This window comes from Tursiops truncatus, chromosome 10, assembly GCF_011762595.2.
Source record: "Tursiops truncatus isolate mTurTru1 chromosome 10, mTurTru1.mat.Y, whole genome shotgun sequence".
Taxonomy (NCBI): domain Eukaryota; kingdom Metazoa; phylum Chordata; class Mammalia; order Artiodactyla; family Delphinidae; genus Tursiops; species Tursiops truncatus.
In genome coordinates, this window is record NC_047043.1 from 10,954,002 (window position 1) to 10,961,419 (window position 7,418).

Sequence of the window (7,418 nt, forward strand, 5' to 3'; positions counted from 1 at the left end):
AGAGAGAGTATGAAAAAAGGAGCAGAACGATCTGATTTGAGTATGGAGCACAGACCACATGCCAGATCTACAGTTGCCACACCCTGACAGTTTTTAATACTTCGATGATCTCAGCAAGTGTTCCCAGTTGTCCTGTAAGGTGAGGATTACTAATAATATTCATTTTTCCAGGGGAGAAGGGAGTTCATGGGAAAGACATGATCCTTTCCCTGGCTTCGTGTCACTTTGTATTTTGCAGAATTGATCCAGAGTGTCTCTCTTGAGAAGCAGAACCCACAAACATAGATGAGCTTACTTTAAGGCTTGGAGATGTCTCAGCTAAAGGAAGTGGGCCAGGGCAGAGTGAAGTGCTCTGACATTTCAAATATAGCCCGTGCTTGGTCACTTAGGAAGACAGATTTGTTGCTAGCAACAAGTACTTAGAATGTGTGTCATTTGGCATGTCTTGAGCTGTGAAGTAGATGCAATGCAGGCAAAAAATTGATGATGTTACAGGGAGGGGCTGTATGGGGTGCTAACTGCCATCTGCAGTGCCTGGGGGAGGGGTGGAGAGGAGAGAAGAATCTCTTTCTTTTTAATAGATTTTCAAGGTGGGAAAATCATATTGCAATCCCTGAGCATTTGGGAACAATTTTACTTAAGGTAGAAAGTACACCTAACATGAAGCTGGGAAAACTGGACCCTCTCTACAAACTCACTTTGCAGATTCCTCGGTGTCAGAAGAAAAGGTCAGAGCATTTCAATTGCCAGTGGTCCCCTTACTCCCTCCAGCCACTTACGTGGAGCCCCAAAGAGACAGCAAAAAGCAGAATAGCAAGTACCGATGGCTGTGGGATTTGTAATCACCACATAGGATGACTTCTATGATCTCTGGAAAAGCATGCAAAAGATGTTAGATGAGATGGTAGCAGAGAAGTGATTGAAGCCTAAACCACAACGCTATAGGCATGTGCTGAAGCTAATTCTTTGGCTCCGTTTAGAATTTATATTAGAAGGTACATTAGCAAAATCTCTGAGAACGGTATGTTATTCCCTACAATTATACCTGGAGAAGTAGGTTAATATTTAATCTTTATTTTAATTTTAAGAAGGAGAAAATTTTATATTACAAATGTTAAAGTGCAAATTAGCATACAATCATAGGTCCAAAAGCGGAAAAGAATTTTGACTAAGTCCTAGAAGAAATCAAACTATTGAAAAAGAAGGGAGGGGCTTCCCTGGTAGCGCAGTGGTTGAGAGTCCGCCTGCCGATGAAGGGGACATGGGTTCGTGCCCCAGTCCGGGAAGATCCCACATGCCGTGGAGCGGCTGGGCCCGTGAGCCATGGCCGCTGAGCCTGCGCATCCGGAGCCTGTGCTCCGCAACGGGAGAGGCCACAACAGTGAGAAGCCCGCGTACCGCCAAAAAAAGAAAAAATGGGCAGAAGACCTAAATAAACATTTCTCCAAAGAACACATACAGATGGCCAAGAGGCCCATGAAAAGCTGCTCAACTAATTATTAGAGAAATGCAAATCAAAACTACAGTGAGGTATCACCTCACATTGGTTAGAATGGACATCATCAGAAAATCTACAAACAACAAATGCTGGAGAGGGTATGGAGAAAAGGGAACCCTCTTGCACTGTTGGTGGGAATGTAAATTGATACAGCCACTATGGAGAACAGTATGGAGGTTCCTTAAAAAACTAAAAATAGAACTACCATACGACACAGCAACCCCACTACTGGGCATAGACCCAGAGAAAACCATAATTCAAAAAGACACATGCACCCCAATGTTCACTGCAGCACTTTGCCAGGTCATGGAATAGCCAGGTCATGGAAGCAGCCTAAATGGTCATTGACAGATGAATGGATAAAGAAGATGTGGTACATATATACAACGGAATATTACTCAGCGATAAAAAGGAACAAAATTGGGTCATTTGCAGAGACGTGGGTGGACCTAGAGACTGTCCTACAGAGTGAAGTAAGTCAGAAAGAGAAAAACAAATATCGCATATTAATGCATATATGTGGACTCTAGAAAAATGGTACAGAAGAAGCAGTTTGCAAGGCAGAAACAGAGACACAGATGTAGAGAACAAACATATGGACACCAAGGGGGGTAAGCGGGGAGGGGCAGCAGGGGTGGTGGGATGAATTGGGAGATTGGGATTGACATACATACACTAATATGTATAAAATAAATAGCTAATAAGAACCTGCTGTATAAAGAAAACAGACTTACCCTTTATTTCTTAAACCCTAAAACCCTGTGTTCATCTGGTCATCAAATTGATCAGTGCCTGACCCGTTGATTTAAACTCTGAATTCAAGTCCTTCCTGCCACTTTCCTGCCTTAATTCAATCCTGGGTTATTTCTCTTCTTTTTTGTAAGTATGTTTTTTTATTGTGGTAAAATACACATAACATAAAATTTACCATTTTACCTATCTTCAAGTGTACATCTCAGTGGCATTAAGTGTATTAACAATGTTGTATACAACCATCACCACTACTGAGAGTGGAACAGAACTTTAAGGATGATTTTTCTGAATTGGTTCTGGGAGTTGACTCTCTAATCTGATTAGATTTAATAATGCTAATGATTCTATTTTCAATAATAAAGGCACAAGTAAGTTACATGAAGAAGTGCTCAAAATGCCTATGGTTGCCACTTCTGCTCTACCGCCTTCTCTCTCCGACAAGAAGAGGCTAGGGTCTGGTTTATAGGTGGTTCTGCAAGGCATACAGGCACCACCCCAAAGTGGACAGCTGCAGAACCCCCAAAGTGGACAGCTGCAGAACTATAGCCCTTCTTCCTGGAACATCCCTGAAGGACAGCGTGAAGGGAAATCCTCTTAGTGGGCAGAAATTTGAGCAGTGTTTACTTCTCTTAGAAGGAGAAAAGTCCAGATGTGTGAGTATATGATTATATACTGATTCATGGGCTGTGGCCAGTTGTTTAACTGGATGGTCAGGGACTTGGAAGGAATATCATGGGAAAATTAGTGATGAGATTCCAGGAAGAGCTGTGTGGATACGTGTCTCTGAATAGGCAAAAAAACACAAAGGTATTTGTGTCCCATGTAAATGCTCACCTAAGGGTGACCTCAGCAGAGGAGGATTTTAACAATAGGATATCCTGTTTTATAGACTCCAGTTGGCCTTTTTCTCCAGTTACCACTGTCATCACCACAGTGGGCTCATGAAGAAAGTGGTCATGGTGGTAGGGATAGAGGTCATGCCTGGGCTCAACAGCAAGGACCTGCATTCACTAAGGCTTACCTGGCTACCGCCATTGCTGAGCGTCCAATCTGCCTAAGGCAGAGATCAACATGGGATCTTCCATACAGCACCACTACCTGTGATCAGCCAGCTACCTGGTGGCAGGTACATTGATTTCATTGGATCACTTTCATCATGAAAGGGGCAGCATTTTGTTCTTAACACAGTAGAAATTCAGGATACAGACTTGCCTTCCCTACGTGCAACATTTCTGCCAAAACTCCCATATGTGGACTTACAGAACGCCTCATCCACTGTTGTGGTATTCCACACGGCAGCGGTTCTAATCAGGAAAATCACTGCGCAGTCAATGAAGTGCACAGTGGGCTCATGCCCATGGAATTCATTGGTCTGACCATGTCCTCCACTACCCTGAAGCAGCTGGCTTGATAGAGTGGTGTCATGGCCTTTGAAAACTCAGTTACAGCACCATATAAGTGGCAGTACCTTGCAGGGCTGGGACAAGGTTCTCCAGAAGGCCGTGTGTGCTCTGAATCAGTGTCTAATATTTGATACTCTTTCTCCCACAGCCAGGACTCGTGGGTACAGGAATCAAGGAGTGGGACTGGAAGTGCCACCACTCACCATTACCCCTAGTGCCCAACTAGCAAAATTTCTGCATCTTGTTTCCTTAACTGTACACCCCGTTGGCCTAGAGGTCTTAGTTCCAAAGGGAGGAATGCTTCTACCAGGAGATACACAAGGATTCTGTTGAACTGAAAAGTGAAGACTGTTGCCTGGCCCCTCTGGACTCTTCACGCCTCTGAATCAACAGGCAAAGAAAGGAGTCTTTTAGTATTACCAGGCCCTTGGATTCGGGTCAATGAAAAACTACAACCACCCAACCCAAGAAGGATTACTCATGGCCCAGATTCTGGAATGATGGTTTGGGTCACTCTACCAGGTAAAGAACCACAACAAGCTGAGGTACTTACTGAAGGCCAAGGAAATACAGAATGGGTAGTGGAAGAAGGTAGTTATAAATACCAGCTACGACCACATGACCAGTTACATAAACTAGGGGTAACAGACCCAAGAGACTGAAACCTGGATCCCGAAGGACGGTTTTGAGCGGCTGAATCAACCAGCTCTGCTGTCTGCCCTACCTCCGGACTTCTTATTAAGTGAAAGAAATAACCTTATTGCTTAGGTCAAGGTTTACTTATACTTTAAGCCAAAATTATCCCAACTGATACAGTCTGGGGGAGTTAGCAATACTGTTTTCTGTTATGAGGGCCCCAAAGTCCGGGCCATGGGCTGATTTCCGAAGTAGGAGTGAAAGACATCCTTACACTATCACAACCCCACGAATACCTCTCTTCCCTTCCAGACTCCTGAAATTCCTTTACTAGGTGACAGAAATTATTTTTCCATAATTGACTATCAACCAGCTGACAAAGGAAAATAGTAGTAGAAAAAAATGCCTGGGAAAATGGTCAGTCTAAACACGAATAAAGCATGCAGATTTAAACAAGACACACTTTACACTATCAAACTGATTTTAAAAGATCCTCACATTCAAATTGCTGGCCAGGTTGTGCTAACGTTTTTGAAAACAAGAAAAATGTATCAATTTCTCTGCTAAGTATCAGTCTGCTTGGGTTGCTGTAAAAAAATGCCATAGACTGCATGGCTTGAACAACAGACATTTATCTCTCACAGTTCTGGAGGCTGGAAAATCCAAAATAAAGGTGCTGACAGATTTGGTTCCTGGTGAAAGCTCTCTTCCTGGCTTATAGATGGCCGTCTTCTTGCTGTGTCCTCACATGGCCTTTCCTGGATACATGCACATGGACGGAGTGAGCTCTATCTTCGTCTCCTTATAGCGGCATGAATCCCACCGTAAGGGTCCCACCCTCATGACCTCATCTAAACCTAATTACTTCTCAAAGGCCCCACCTCCAATTAGCATCATGTTGGGGATGAGGGCTTCAAAATATGAATTTTGGGGGGACACAAATATTCAGGTCATAACAATAAGCAATGTTAAGTCCTTATTAAAAACCATAAAAAGGCTCACACTTTGGTCAATGCCCTCCAGCCAATGACCACAAGGAACACACAGCACACCTGTATTTGACCAAGTTGGGTTTAATGCTTGTGGGGAACCACGGGGAAGCTCGGTGGGAGTCTCAGACAGGACTTATGCTAGGATTTTGGCTAATGTTAGATGTTTTGGGGGTGGATTTAAGGAAGTGGAGGTTTTCTCTGGATTGTTTGCTGTCAGGAAGTAAAGGTAATTCTATGAATAAATCTCATCTAGAAAGAGGAAAGAATAGGGTGAGGCTAAAGCTGAAACTGGTAAAGCAGCAGAAATCACTCATATTATCCAGGATAGGAGGATGTTGGGTTATTTTTGTGGCTTGGACAATGTTCATGACTTTTCTGAGCTGACATGATTATGGAGTGGCCTGGTCTAACGTCCGTGTTCTGTGAAATTATTTGTGTTCCAACAGGAGAACTATAAGTTCCAGGCCAGCTCCTAGATGCCAAAGGCTGCCTTTCTCTTTACCTTTCAACTCAAACACAGTGTGTAGAAGTCAGCTGGGCCTGCCTTAACAAAATGCCCCAGACTGGGTAACTGAACATATTTTTCTCACAGTTTTGGATGTTAGAAGTCCAAGATCAAGGTGCTGACAGGGTTGGTTTCCGCTGAGGCCTCTCTCCTTGGTTTGCAGATGGCCAGCTTCTTGCTGTGTCCTCCAATGGCCTTTCTTTTGTGCATGAAGAGAGAGAAGGATCTCAGGCATCCCTTCCTCTTCTTACAAGGACCCCAGTATTGTCGGATTAAGACCCCACCTTTATGAATTCGTTTAACCTTAATTACCTCCTTAAAGGCCCAATCTCCGATACAGTCATTGGGGGTTAGGGCTTCAACATATGAATTTGAGGGGATGTAATTCAGTCCATAACACTGTGCATCAGGGCCCAAGATTTCTAGAGAGATCTTTCACAGAAGGTAAAAGTACTGTACATGTTGATCTACATTAATAGTAGAACTTAGAAATAACCAAGTATCAAAAGCAACGTAGAAAAGGCAGGTGATAGCTCAGAGGACAAATGGGCCCAGGGCTGGCTCAGATAGTATTAGGGTAGTGGGTTAATTGGTAACTGTTTTAATTATTAATTTTTTCATGTTTCCGTGATATTGCTTTTGCAGCAATTAAGATACAAATACCTATGGGAAAGTTGATAAATACATTTAAGCTTTTTTGCCCCATGGGGTAAGTGAAAGCTAGCAAGTGCCCTGTCAGCATGTTTTCGTGTGTTTATGGGTGGGACAAACCAAAGAGGGGACCCACGTGGCACTGAGGTGGAGAGGAGACCCATGTAAGCAGCGGGCTTCGTGGAAGACCAGAAAGGGCAGCCAGGGAAAACCCGGGAAATCTCCCCCCTTCTGATGTGCCTGTTGTCAGTCCTCCTGTATCATCAGCCTGTGATGACCCAAATCACTTCCAGGCTCTGCCTTCAGAACTGAGCCAAGCTCCCGTGTGTCAGCTGCAACCCCCAACCCCAGCTGAACTCTCACTCGGGTCAAGAAACGTTCCCTTAGGTAGGAGATGCTGAATGAGACTCCTTCCGCTCTGTTTTTGTTGTTGTTCTCATAACTGTTCTTTCAGGGTTTTTTTACCCGAAAGAACTGCCCCCAATATAAAGACTAGGTGGGGTGGAGACCTTTATTTAAGTTGTAGATCTTGTAAAACGGCTCCAGATCCCTAAGCGTGTGGACGGTACTGAGTTTGGGGACAAATCATTACTGAAGAGAACATACTGTAACCTTCATTCTCAAAGTGAGGCCAATGCTACTATCTGGGCCAAATCTATTTTTAGGATAAAGGCTGCAATCTCTGGTAACAACAGATCCCCACTAAACAGTATGCTGTGCCCCGCCAGGAGGCATGGCCTCGGAACGCCAGACCACGCATACCTCCCCACTAATGCGGCGCACCCCACCCGCTCTCTCACACAGGGGCCCCTGGAGGTTCAAAGAGTTTATTTTGAAGTGAAACGGCCACTGGAAAAAGCTTTTATTTTCATATGGGACAAGCCTCATAAAGCGTTTATTTCTCTTCATTAGCGTTCACAACGGCAGCCCAGAAGGCTTTCTCCTACCAATTTGTCGTTGATCTTATAAAACACATCTCT

At 44.0% G+C, this 7,418-nt stretch overlaps 2 long non-coding RNA genes across 7 annotated transcripts in view; one reads left to right on the forward strand and one right to left on the reverse strand.

The window, feature by feature from the left end:
- LOC109551545 (uncharacterized) overlaps positions 1 to 7,418 on the forward strand; it is a 205,199-nt gene that overhangs the window by 187,327 nt on the left and 10,454 nt on the right. Inside the window, exon 5 of one of the 3 annotated variants that reach the window (XR_004528369.2) lies at positions 3 to 2,104. The exons of the other annotated variants lie outside the window; for them this stretch is intronic. This is a non-coding gene — a long non-coding RNA (uncharacterized lncRNA). Of the gene's footprint in view, positions 1 to 2; positions 2,105 to 7,418 lie in introns of those variants that run through there. 3 annotated transcript variants of the gene reach the window in all.
- LOC109551557 (uncharacterized) overlaps positions 1 to 7,418 on the reverse strand; it is a 628,536-nt gene that overhangs the window by 58,051 nt on the left and 563,067 nt on the right. The gene's annotated exons all lie outside the window — the stretch shown is intronic.